At 41.3% G+C, this 12,824-nt stretch overlaps 1 protein-coding gene across 2 annotated transcripts in view; it reads right to left on the bottom strand.

The window, feature by feature from the left end:
* The window catches only part of Tcaf1 (TRPM8 channel associated factor 1), a 44,051-nt gene extending 34,204 nt beyond the window's left edge, over positions 1–9,847 (bottom strand). For both annotated transcript variants that reach the window (XM_060380104.1, XM_021653291.2), the window contains exon 1: positions 9,685–9,847. The gene's annotated coding sequence lies outside the window, so the exon portion shown is untranslated. The remainder of the gene's footprint in view (positions 1–9,684) is intronic.
* Positions 9,848–12,824: the final 2,977 nt, after the last annotated feature.

The raw sequence follows: 12,824 nt of genomic DNA, 5'->3' as shown, positions 1-12,824 counted from the left end.
GTGGCCCCATAGGCTCATATATTTGAATACTTGGTTATCAGGTAGTGGAACTGTTTGAGAAGGATTAGAAGGATTAGGAGGTGTGGCTTTGTTGGAAGAAGTGTGTCACTGGAAATGCTGTTTCTTCTAAGAGCTGCCTTGGTCATGGTGTCTCTTCATAGCAATAGAACTGTAACTAAGACAAGGAGTATATTTACACTGCAGTGGTTTACATATGTCCACCCCTAAAGTTGAAGGCTTGGTTTCCAGTTCTTAAATGACAGGAACTTAGATCCTAAAGGTGCTCACTTGAGACTCTAAACTGAATGGGCTATTAAGAAGCAGGATCTAGTTAGAAGAAGTAGGTCACTGGATGAACACTTTCATGGCTTATGGCTTGAGGCATATCTTTCCTTTCTACTCATTTTTGCTTCCTGATTAAGATGATGTGAGCAGTTTTGTGCAAGGCTGCTTTACCACTGTGGTTTTTCATCTTTGTCTTAGCCCACAGCAATGGAGTGAGTCTACCATGGACTGTAACCACTAAACCAATCAGCCTGAACAAGCCATTCCTCTTTTCAATTGTTTCTGTCTGGTATTTGTCACACAGACAAGTCTAACACATACATACATTTAGAAAAGGAAAGCAAAGCTGGGTGTGATGGTGCACACCTGTCCCAACACTCAGGGAAGCAGAGGCAGGTGAATCTCCGTGTGTTCTAACCAGCCTGGTCTACAAATCAAGTTCAGGTTAGCCAAGGCAACACAAAGAAACTCTGTCTTAAAAAAAAAAAAAAAAAAGAATCCAGCCTTAAGAATAAAGTTCAAAATGTCTGGGAATTACCTAAGACAAATGAAAACTATTAAAACAGAAACCAAGAGCTCAATATTCCTCAGTCAGCTGCTGAAAACCAGATATACAGAGAAGAGCTGAAGAACAACCAGAGGCAAGGGCACTTTTTTCACAAAAAAAGCAAAACTACAGCTGTCTTTCAAAAGAAATGATGGAAACAAGAACAGAATAGAACAGAAGTGAAAGAAAGAAACGGTAAACTTTGCTAACCTGTACTTCCATGCATAGCAAAAAATATTCCTCAAAATTAAAGGTAAAAGAAAGACAATTTTAGATAACCACAGTCTGGTTAAATTTGGGAACAGCAGAATAGAGTAAAAGAGCTACTCAAAGGAGCTGTTCAGGATCAAGCAGAACTATCTCAGAGAAACAAACCATACTGTAGGAAGAAGCAGCATGTACTATAAAGAGTAAACCATGTACAAATGTACATGAGTATTAATTTTTTAAAATAAATATCAGACCTTGCAAAATCAAATCTATAACTAAAACATCTGAATGGCTGGATTTATGGAGAGTAACTGGACTAAGATTTTGCTTTAAAATGGGTAATAGCAATAATTTGTGGTTACAAAGACTATAAGGTAAGTCATAATGTATGTAATTACTGTTAAAACTGATACAATTATATTATTCTAAAATAATACAGGGGATGGGGAGATGGCTCAGTGGGTAAGAGTACTTCTCTCCAATGATGAGGAACTGAATTCAATCCCTAGCACTCACTTAAATGTCTGGGTTATGGGATTGTCAGAATACATGCCTCTAATCCCAGCGCTGTGAGGCGGAGTCAGGAGGATCCCCTGACTTTCTTGGCCAGGCAGTGGAGCAGAAATAGCAAGTCCTGCGCTCAGGGAGTCACTCTTGCTACAGGGAATAAGGTGGAAAGTGATAAGGCAGGACGCATACTTTTCTTCTTTGGTCTCTGTGTATATGTAAGTAAGCTCCCCTAACTCGTGTGTGCTGTACCCACATAACACACACATTCATGTCCACACAAATAATATAAAGGGAAAATACTATAAAATATCTGGTCTTAACAGCGAGGTGAAGGGCTTTGCCCTACCATATGTTCCCTGATGTGATCAACTGCCTTATCTCAGGCCCAACAGTAACAGGTTCAATCAGTTACAAACTGACACCTCCGAAACTGGAAGGTAAATGACATATAGACAGAAATCAAAATTTTTTAAAAAATTATAAAATTCTAAACAAAGTAATGTCAACTCAAACTCAGTACAACATTTCTTTTTTAAAGTCTGGAAATATGTATATGTACAGTTACTTGATTTACAACAAATAAATTCAGTCCACTGATGTCTAGATATGTTTTCAATAACTAATTTTTGACTGATTATGTGTGGAGAAAATAAACACTAGCTCACATTTCAGGCATTGCACAAAAAATAATTTGTGAAAACTACAGCTTTAACATGAGTAAAGGAAATAACTAAGCATGTGGCATATTTGGTGATCTAGGCAGACAGTTTTCTTTAACAGGACTCAAGTAGTAACTATTAGTGTTTTGCTTTAACCACAAAAGTTAAAGGGTATTAGATGTGACTCACATTTATAAGGCCAGCATTTGAAAGACTGAAGAAGCAATGTTGCTATTGCTGTGAATTCAGGGCCAGCCCAGGTTACAAAGAAAGACTTTATCCCAAAATATGTTATTTTAAAAATAATGTAAATAAAATTAAGTAAAGTGAAGCATTTATTTTTATTAGAAGCTCTTGTTATCAAAGTGAAAAAGAAAACCAAAAGGAAGAGGATATTTGAAATTCACTAATACAATGAAAAATGCATATGTATATCCAGAACACAGTGAAAATCTATGTCTTACCCCAAAATGAACAAAACACCTAAAAACTTTATGAAAGAGGAAAAGTAAATAGCCAGGAAAAAATGTCCAATGTAACAAGTCATCAGAATGATGCATGTTAAATCTGCGTTAGGTACCTATAACCATCCTAGATGGCTAACCATGATTGCAGTACAGTATCTACTGTTAAGAAAGGTCTGCCATTGGTGAGACTTAAACACATTTCTTATGACACTAGACTGCTATGGCCATTTTTACAAAACCTGTTTGCCATTATCTATTCAGATTAATTAAATGTATGTTTAATATAAATGAGGGTTTATGTCTATTAAAAAGATATATTCAAAACTGCTTCCTTTGAGGTATACAGGAAAGAAACAAAAGAAAAAGTCTATCAATATATGCGTGTATGTATATGTGTGTGTGATGTTTGTATACATGTATGTATAAAAATACACATGAAGTTGGGAGGACAGCATAAAGAGAATCAAGGAAGAGACGGAGGAGAAGAAATGGGCTGGTTATTATCACAGTTCATAGTGTACATGTATGTAATTCTGTAGCACTTAGTGTCCCAAAGCTCTCTATGTAGAGGACTCCAGCACCGGATTCACAAAGGAAAGGCCTGCCTTTGCCTCCTGTGCAGCCACACCCAGCCCAAATATAGCCTTTTAAAGTAAGATTGCTAGTACTCCAGGATCCCAACCAATTTACCAAAATTAACTCACAAAATATCTTAAAATGTACAAAGCAAATTTTTGTAGCTCTACAGTAGGAAATGGCAACCATGCCTTATAGTGAGAATTTTTAGCATAACAATCTATATTTGATAATCCATACAGACAAAATTTTAGTGAGGACACATAGGATTGGAATGTATAATAATTTTAAAGGTATACACGTAATATTACATAATTATTACAAACTTTTTCCAATCTCAGGGAAATTCCATTTCAATCCTAGTTTTTAATTTATTGCTATTTTGTTATTATTTATTACAATTTAGTCACTTTTATCTCTGCTGTAGTCCCTTCCCTCATCTCCTCCTGATCCCACCCTTCCTCTCTCTTCTCCCCTATGCCTCTCTCCTAGTCCACTAATAGGGGAGATCTTTCTTCCCTACTATCTGACCTTAGCCTATCAGGTCTCATCAGGACTGGCTGCATTCTTTTCCTCTGTGGCCTGGCAAGGCTGCACCCCCCAGGGGGAGGTGATCAAAAAACCAGCCACAGAGTCCATGTCTGAGGCAGTCTCTGCTCCCCTAACGTGGAGACTGAGCTGCCCATGGGCTACATCTGAGCAGGGGGTCTAGGTCCTCTCCATGCATGGTTCTTGGTTGATATAGCAGTTTCTTCAGGCCTCCCTGGCCCAGATATTTGGGCTCTGTTGGTCTCCTTTTCACCTTACACCCATCAAAACAGATAAGATGAAAAAATCAAGTAACAGCACATGCTGGAGAGGATGTGGAGAAATGGGAACCCTCCTTCATTGCTGGTGGGAATGAAAATTTGTATAACCACTTTGGAAATCAATCTGGCTTTCAGAAAATTAGGAATAGTGCTACCTCAAGATCCAGCTATACCACTCTTGGGCTTATATCCGAAAGATGCTCCACCACACAAGGACATCTGCTTAACTATGTTCATAGCAGTTTATTCATAATAGCCAGAATCTGTGAACAACTCATCAACAGAGGAATGGAAACAGAAATTGTGATAGTTTTACAGAATGGAATACTACTCAGCAATTAAAAACAAGGAAATCATGAAATTTGTAGGCAAATGAATGGAACTCGAAAAGATCATGTGAGGTTTCCCAGAAGCAGAAAGACACACTTGGTATATACACACTTATAAGTAGATAGAAGACATACAATACAGGATAAATATAATAAAATCTATAAAATCTATAGTCTTAAAGAAGCTAAACAACAAGGAGGAGGAGGACCCTAGAGAAAAGGCTTAGTCCTCATTTAGAAGGGCAAACAGGATGGACATCGGAAGTAGGAGAAGACAGGGAACAGGAAGGAGCCTTGCACAGGGGGCCTCTGAAAGACTCTACCCATCAAGGTGTGAAAGCAGATGCTGAGACTCACCCAAACTTTGGGCAGAGCGCAGGCAATCTTATGGAAGAAAGGGGAGTTAGAAGGTATCCTATTCTTTGATTATGGTGTGAATTAGGCTGCATTTACTGCACAATGATAAAAGAAGCTTTTTATGACCAATTGGAGATTGAAAAATACTATTCTGGGCTAAGGAAATGTTTCAGTTGATATAAATGTCTTCCAGGAAAGCATAAAGACCTGATCTCGAATCCCATCAACAAGGTAAAAAGCTGAGCGTGGTGGAAAGTGTCGGTAGCCCCAGTGCCTGGGAAACAAAGACAGGTTTGTATCTGGGACTCACTGACCAAGCAGACAGCTCCAATGGAGAGTTTCAAGTCCCAATGAGTGTCCTTGTCTCAAAAAGCAATATGGACAGATCATGAAAAATGATGCCTGAATGTTGACCTCTGATTTCTGCATGTACACATGTGTAGCCTCTTTCACACAAACGTGCACAATTTGCAGGCACACACATGAGACACATTTCTAAAGAAATGTGACTAAAACAAGACTATGATACTAATTATAAGTCCTTAAAGCTGCGTAATGAAAATGCTCATATCAGTGGCTTTGGGATACAGCTAAAACGTGGCAACAGACACCAAAAATTTTTAAAGCTTAGGAAGAATAGTTCAGAATTAGTGAGCTAAGTACATATATTTAGGGCTTTAAAATAAGTAAAATCTAATGAGATAAAAACATTTGTGTGTGTAAGGGCAAGAGAAAGTGAGAGAGAATTAAATACACCAAATTCTGGCAAGATAATCAAAACAAAGTGAGAATAAAAATAAAGTCTATACTTATTGCTAAAAAAGAAAAGGTCAGAGCAATAGAAGCTAGAAAGATTTAAATCAATAATGACTTTATTTTATTAATATGGAATACATATGTACAGTTTATCAAAACTGACTCCATAAGAAACCTTAACAGTCTATCATTGTAGTTTTAAATAATGAAATCACTTTAGTTTATTTAAGTTTCAAATAAAAACATACAGCTTGCTTAATAAAGGCATTGAGTATGGTTATTAAATTAATTGAACCAAGAACCCTAAAATCCCCTCATCTCTAAATCCAGAAGGTTTTACTATAAAAAGGACTAAATAAATGCAACATTGTGCGGACTTTTTATAAGACATCTAAAGAAGGAAGACTACCCACGCTATTTTGATTTGATACCAACAGCAGATCAGGACAGTACAGCATAGTCACTCCTACAGAACAATGTTAACTTAACAAACTTAAATAATGATTATCTTTGTATACTATTTACAAATGCCAGGACATATACACTAGTAGGGTTTATTCTAGAGATATCAGCAAACTTACTATTAAATGCTATGCCTTGTCATCTAAATGTATTTAAAGAAAGAGTTACAATGTACCTTCTCTTTTTAAAAAGGCCTGTTTTATTTTATATTATGTATCTGTGTGGAGGTATATGCATGTGAATACAGGATTCCATAGAGGTGAAAGGCTAACTCTCCCAGTGCTGGAGTTACAGGGGCTGGTGAGCTACCTCTAATCCTCAGCAAGGGGAGTAGACATCCTAAAGGCTGAGCCATGCCTCAGCACCATGAATTACAGATGCCTCCAATAGCTACAGAAACAACTGATGAAACATTCACTTCTGATGAACATATTCACCAAGTGAAGAATTTACCAGATAGCTATGGTAAAAGCTATGTTTAAAGTCTACATAGTAACACCTTTCTAGGTGGTGTACTGAAGGTGCTCAACAAAGCAGGAAAGCACACAAAAAAAATTGAAGAGTAAAGGTACCCAGATAGGGAGAAAAACAAAATTGTCATGAGTTTTAGATGACATTATTTTTCAAAGCAGGTACTGGTAAAATAAATAAATAAATAAATGACTGATTCTATTAAATTTGATTGACAGGCAATTGATATATAAAGATGAGTATATTAATGAGAGTAGGGAGCTTAAAATAAATTTATACACATATGGAAAGCTTGGTTCATGCAGACCAATGGTGTGGGGACAGGTGATCATTTGCCTGGAATAAACAACAAAGCAATCAGTTTTCAAAACCATTGGCAGCGACAATTAGAAACCACTTGAAGACAATACAGTAAGTTAATTTATAACCTCGAGGACACAATTGTGTCCTCTGTACCCGCCTCTGTGTGTGTGTGTGTATATCTGCACTTATAGATGGGTTTACATGTACATGTGTGCTCCCACTGTGGAAGCCAGAGATTGATGTTATGTGGTTGGTTACAGGGGTTGTCAACTACTTGTGAGTGCAGGGAGTTGAATGCCAATCTCAGCAAGGGGAGTCCACACCCCACAGATGAGGCACCTCTCAGCCCCATGAATTACACATTACTTTGCCAGAGAAACAATTGATGAAATTGTTTCCACTTCATTTACTGAGGCAGGGCCTCTCCCTGGACCCAAAATTGAGAATTTGATATTCTAGCTAGTAACCTTGCCTTTTGGGGTGGAGGGGAATCCCCTGTTCTCTCTATACTGGGATTACAGGTGGGATGCCACACCAGCCCAAATTTTACATGGAAGTTTGGTAACCCAGCTTTGATTCCTATAGTTGTAGAGTAAGGGTCTTTATCCACTGAGCCATCTCTCCAGGCCTTGAAGATACATATTTTTGAAGATACAATTCTTAAACAAGACAAACTATAAAAGAAAGTACTAGGAACTTAAACTTAAATTTCTCACTGAGAGACATGGAGAGATAGAGAGAAAATCTCAGAAGCAGTCTGGAAGCACATATTTGCAGCACATACAATGAGAGATGGATTATATAAAGAAAAGACTCCAGTGAGTCAACTAGGTACAGACAAACAACTTACGAGAATATGTACAAACTAGGTATCAGAAATGCAGACAGAACGCCGACTCCTTGATTGGCATATCAAAGAAAAAGCAGCCTGCCTTGTTAGCTGCGTGGAAATGCTAAGTAAAATCCTAGCAGAATACTAGCACTCCATGCTTGCCAGACTAAAAGCGTAATTTGCTCTGACAGGAATGTGGAGCACCAAGATCTCTGTCCCTTGGCTGGAGGGAGTTGCCATCTAGCTTGGCACCTGGGGAAGAGCTTGGAAATGACCTAATAAAGTTGAATCTATACAAATCTTATGATCTACTTTTTATACTCCTAGATGCATGCTCTAAAGAAACACTTGTGTACAAAGTAGTGGATATTGGAAGACAGTATCTGCTTGCCATAGTAGGTAGTCTCTAGAACTTTCACCTGCAGGTATCCACGCCCCTGTGAAATCCACCCCTTGAGCACACAGGGGGAACACAAAAATAACAAAAATAAAAACATGTAGTTTTTGAGATTAGGAAAGAAAAATAATAATAATCTGGTTCTTGCCCTTCTTTCCAATCCTCAGTCTGGATTGGGAGTAGTGGACAAGATGTTATGTTTTAACAAACCTCTATAAAGAGGTCCATACTGCAAAGAAAGACATGCCCAGCCTAGGTCGAGATGGTTCCAAGTCGACAACAATCCTGAGTCAGCTCCTATGAGCGTTGAAAGGACGTCAACCTGAGACAACACCCCTTTTCTACAGCATTCGAGGACCTACAGAGACCCCGGCTCAGCCACTGGTGGATTCTACATCCACAGAAACTGGGAACTGGCAAGGAATCATTAGAAGTGGTTTTGCTGTTGTTTATCGTTGACTTTATACTGTTATGGGTTGGGATAGTTGTCACATAAACAATAAATACATTTCCCAAGATGGAAACCCAAATGCCCAACAGTAGAATAAATACAGGGTATTAGACCATAAGAAATAAAAATGGAAGAAGCATATACAAGGGTGGATCTCAGAAACGTAAGACCATGCAGGATAATATTCATGATATGGAAGTAAGACAAAAACATAAAAGCTACACAAACGTAAAACTATGCAAAACAGCAAGGGAGACAACTAAGCGGGAAATCGCGAAGGGATACCATGTCTAAGGGATGAGCCCCTCCAATATGGTATTCAAGGTTCCACAGTGCCTTATTTTTCATTCCCAAGATGGTCAGGCATTTCTTTCATTATCTTTTAGTCTTTGGGATTTTATATATTCTTTTTATTCTTAAAATTTTAAAGCAAGGAAAAACAGAAAGTTAAGAGCTGAAAGGCAAACTGTGTGGAGAATGGACAATTGATTGGCAGGTCAGCCCGTAGTCTACTGTTCTTTCCATCTATTTAAGGATTCTTCTCTAAGTTTCCATGGTTGTCTGATTGACAAGATCCGTTTTTTTCCCTCTTCCTTTTGAATTTTGGAGCTGCCTTCAACCCAGGTTAGGCCAACCTGGGAGGCCAGCTGAGGGGCGTTCCTGTGCCAACTGAATAATCCACCCCCTACGGTTGCAGGCCAAAGGCAACCCAGACTGCCTTTCTCCGGAATCCCCACACCCATTTCAGCAGCACCCTGCCCGCACCCTCCCACCCACTTTTCAGTGCAAACTCACTCCAGTCTCCCGGATACTTAGAAAGAGAGAGGACTTTTACCTGGGGGCGGGGACAGGAGGCCAAGCAGACCTTGGCCCTAAAAGAATGCTGCGTGGAGCCTCCCTCCGGAACCTCAGAGGTTCCTTTGATCAAATCCCAATGGCTCCCTGCTGAACACGAACTGAACAACAAGGAAATGGGGCCGGGGGGGGGGGGAGGGGGTTCCTGGCAGACCGTGGGATAACAGCGCAGGGAGACTGAAGGAGGTACCCAGCTGTGGAAAGCTCAGAAACGGGCAGGGGAAGGTCTCACTGTGGAATACATCAGCCACCTCGGCACGCCCACGGTGCCCACACCAGCCCCCCACGCAGTCCCGGATCACTCGCCACCTCCTGCCCCCTTTCTGCGGGGCACCCCACCCTTCTGGCAGTGGCCTTGGTGAACGCAGGCCTCTCCTGGAGTGGACCCGGTCGCTGACCCCGACTCACTCTTTGCCTCGCTGTTCCCAGCAGTGCAGGTTAGGAGGCACGAGGAAGCAGCTACGAAGGGGGCACCAGTGCTCCTCAACGGGAAGAAGCTTCGGGCCTAGAAGAGAATGGGCGGCGGACCAGAGGCTGGGGGACGCGGAAAGTCACTGGCAGAGAAGGGGAGCATGCGGTGGGCCGGCCGCGGGAACTGATTGGCCACACGGGGATGTGGGCGGTGCTCGGCTCCCTGCCCCCAGATCTCAGAGGCCCTCCTTTGTGTCAATTTCTGCTCAAAGATGCGACCCTGTATTTGGGATGGAGATGAAGTTCCAACTCCTTGGACATGCATCTGGGCAATTTGTAAAATAAATAAATAATCCTTAACACTATGAACAACTAGGACATTGATAAAACAATAGATCTTTATCGGAAATAATACATAGCTGTATTAAAAGAAGAGCTAAATCTCTGGGTCCTACATTAAATTTCATTAAAAAGTCAAGCTCTGTTATGTCTCACATAAGAGGAAGTCTAAGTGTGAAGACATTCCTCATTCATTCGTTCACAGCCACTGAATTACCATAAAACAGTACCTGTGTGGTGTTACAAGTTAGATCAACCAATGAAAAGGCTGGGTTTCACGTGAGCGTGTGCTTAAGGTGGGAGTGCACCTTGCCACAGCACGTGTATGGAGGCCAAAGGACAGCCTGCACCAATCAGTTCTTTCCTGGAGATCACACGCTGGTTGTCAGACATGGAGAAAGAGCCTCTACCGCTGAGCTGTCTCACTGTCCCAAATATCTGGACTTTGAAACTGTTTCATCTTCGGTTTCATAAACTAGAAAGTGTATGGGTTATAATGGCTGCTACAACAAATTGCCCCACGAGAAGGTGAATTAAACAACACAGTTTTCACATCTTATAGTTCTATACTTCCAAAGCCTGGACCAGGTCCCACTGGGCAAAGTTGACATTCTTTCTGGAAAAAAAAAATCAAAAGGAGACTTCATTTTTATCCCTTCTCCAGTTTCCAGAGAATGCCTGAAATTATCTGAATTTCCCTGCTTGGGACTCTTACCTATCTACAGAGACAGTGGGCTCATCACTCCATCCTTTACTTCTGCTATTGCATCTCCCCAGCTTCCTGCTGCCCTCAGGTCCTTAGAGGACCTTGGTATCCATTCACTGTTTCTATCCAAATGACCTCTCACTCCAGGTCAGATAACTAGCAGGCCTAATTCCATCTGCACCATTACTTCTTGGTCCTGTAACATTACATCCTTCACAGGCTCTAGAATGATACTTGGTTTCTATGAGGTCATATGTGTTTCACAAAAGGTATGTTTGCTTCTTTTTGTCCTGTTGTGTGTTACTTGTCTCTATCAGGGTTAAAACAGGACTTTATTAGTACATGTGACAAAGAGCATCCACATGTCTGCTCTAACCTTAAAGGGGATTGGTAATTCTATCATGGGTGATTGCATCCTACTGTCACATTGACCTTACTCTACTGTAAGTAGGATATCCCCCATGCAATATGGGTTCCTTCAACAGTGACCCTCAGCTTGCGGGCACCTGACTCAACAGCAAATCCATCTGCACCCAGCCCCTGGTGTGTCCATTCTTCCTCTGACTGAATGTTAATTTCATGTTCTTTGCCTAGTAGTACGGGCCCTGGAGAACAAGCAGTAAGAGCAGAGCCAGCACCAGGCTCCCAGGATATTTCTGACAGCCACTGTGATTTGGAGGAGACTTTTCCCACATTGTCACAGTGTGCTAAAATTGTAACCTGAGTGATTGTAGCCTGGTCCTGTTCCACCCCAATTCTAGCTGGCCTCCCTTCCTAAACCTTCTTTTTGAGGTCATGCCTCTCATGCCATTCACTCCTCTTTTCTCCCCTGGATTGTTCCGCTTCCTCCCCGAGATAGTTCGGTTCTATAGGCAGAAAGTGTAGTGGGTAGATCCTATCAACACAACACTCGCCCTGTTCTCTTAGCACTACTTTATCACTTAAAATTCTGCTACTTTTCAGAATTGGAACTCACTGTGATATTGTGTGAGAAAAGTCTTCCAAAATTGCCAGTGGCTGTCAGAACAGAGCCTAGTGCTGGCCCCCTCTTCCCTCTTTTCTTCCAGGGTCCAGCACTTTTTAACAAAAGAACATGTAACACTCAGAGGAACAGCAGAAGCCCTAGAGCTGGGAGAGGATGGGCCATAGCAAGGGCCTTAGGGCTAGAGGACAAGCCTATTTTTTTCTCTATTTTCCTCCTTATTGAGTATGTGTGTGTGTGTGGGGGGGGGTGTCCATGCACTAGCAATGGCTTGTGCACCCTTCCCAGCATGCTGAGAACAGGTGGAGAAAGAAATGGAGGGAGGGAGTGGTGCCTGCCCAGTGATCTGTAGGCTGGAGAGAGGAGGACATGTTCAATCTGCTTGCCACAAAAGTGTGGAGGACTGAGTTTGAACCCCAAAACCAAGTAAAAAGCTGGGTATTTATAATTTACAATTACAATTTATAAGCCCATTGCTGAGGAGGCAGGCACAGGTGAATCCCTGTGGGTTAATGGACAGCCAGCTCAGTCTTCTTGGTAACCTTTGGGCCAATGAGAGGCACTGTCTCAAAAGAAGATGAAGCAAAACCTAAACAAACAACAGCAGCAACAATAAAACCCCAAAGCTAAGATGGATGGCTCCTGAAAAAGTATACCCAAGGGTTCCCTCTGGCCTCCCCCTGTACCCACACATCTACACACACAGGCACGCATGCACACACACAACATGCACACTAGCACCTACGTTCGATTGTCATACTCTTTCTATCTGTACAAATCCTTTCTGCTGCCAGTATTTTGGAGTTCCTTTCTTTAGAGAGGAACAACACAAGCTACAACTGGTTTCTTATTCCTGGTGTATGTGAGGAGAGGTCTGCAGGCATGCATCCTGCTGGCTGTTTGCTTTGAGAGGAGGCTTATGGCAAGAGAATAATGCAGCTGTCTTGGCGGAGCACCAGTTCCGCTGCAAGGAGCCCTGCTCTGCTGGAAACAGTTGGTAATCGCCAAACTCCACCTATCTCCACAACTCCCTTCATACACTCAATTCTGCTCCACAGACACACCAGACCCCTGCAGCTCTCATCATGGTGACCATAAAAACCAGTGTCT

The sequence above is a fragment of the Meriones unguiculatus genome, chromosome 3 (genome assembly GCF_030254825.1).
Source record: "Meriones unguiculatus strain TT.TT164.6M chromosome 3, Bangor_MerUng_6.1, whole genome shotgun sequence".
Lineage (NCBI taxonomy): Eukaryota > Metazoa > Chordata > Mammalia > Rodentia > Muridae > Meriones > Meriones unguiculatus.
This window is presented reverse-complemented; position numbering and strand designations above follow the sequence as displayed.